This window comes from Dendrobium catenatum, unplaced genomic scaffold, assembly GCF_001605985.2.
Source record: "Dendrobium catenatum unplaced genomic scaffold, ASM160598v2 fragScaff_scaffold_113, whole genome shotgun sequence".
Lineage (NCBI taxonomy): Eukaryota > Viridiplantae > Streptophyta > Magnoliopsida > Asparagales > Orchidaceae > Dendrobium > Dendrobium catenatum.
Window position 1 is genome coordinate 93,865 of NW_021318575.1, and position 1,135 is coordinate 94,999.

Consider the following 1,135-nt stretch of genomic DNA (forward strand, 5'->3'; position numbering starts at 1 on the left):
TCATATTTGGTTGGTTATTATTATTATTATTTTTTCACCAGAGATATTGATGATGATCGGTGAGTGCCAAAAGCATTGAATGGTTTCTCAATTTATATAATGCTAGTAAATGCCTGTGCGTAAATTGAATTCAAATTGAAAAATAAGCCCATGGGGCAATTTAAAATTATTCAGCAACCTGTTCATGATCCGTCATTGTAGATTCAACAGCAGATCTTTCTCCTCATTCAAGTGTGCTGTTCCATTCAACATTTGAACATAGACTTGGCCGTTTTCTTCTTGCTTTGGATCGCTGCAACAATGGGTAAAATTTTAAAGTATCTTAATAATCTAATTTATGCGGTTAACCAATGAAAAAAAAGAAATTTTGATATCGCTAAAGTCGCCCGTTTATCTTAAAGAACAAATTGTCTGTTAAACGGGCGACTTACCCTTGTCACTTTTATCACATGAAAAGCTCTATTTTTCGATTTCGTCTCTCTAACAATCCACAACTGCCAAGTCCAGGCGAGGAGCATTGTTCTTATGTATGGCATTAAATTGTCTTTAGATGATAAGTATGTATCAACATATTTTGGGGGAAGTTATCATCTCTTGCAAGTGCCAGCTAACATGGACTTGGAGCAGTTGAAGTTTAGGATACTCAAAGAACTGAAGTATAATACATCGAAGTATACAACCTTCCCTCCAAAGTTTGGATCTTGCCCCTCCATCCACTTTTCGCCCATGGATCCTAGCTTCGTTAGAGTTGATTGGTGTGGGAAGGTTGACAAAGATTGGGCATTGTACCACCAATCCTAAATTGCTATGTGGGAGAGCAAGAGAGCAAGCATAATAGCAGCAGAGGTTCATGGTCTTGACTATGACTACAGAGTGACTAAGTACTTGAGCACATTCAAATTTTGGGCAACACTATATATGCTTAAGGCACTGATGGATCTTCCAAGAATATATTATCCCAAACCACCATCAAAATGGCATATGGTGAGTATCCTTTTATTAAATTACATTATCTACTGTTGAACTTAACAAATTTTACAAATATGTGTTGTGTGATCTCTTTCTGACAATGGAGAGGAGATTACAACCATATATTGGAGGGACTAAGGATACAACCATGCAACGGGATGCTTTT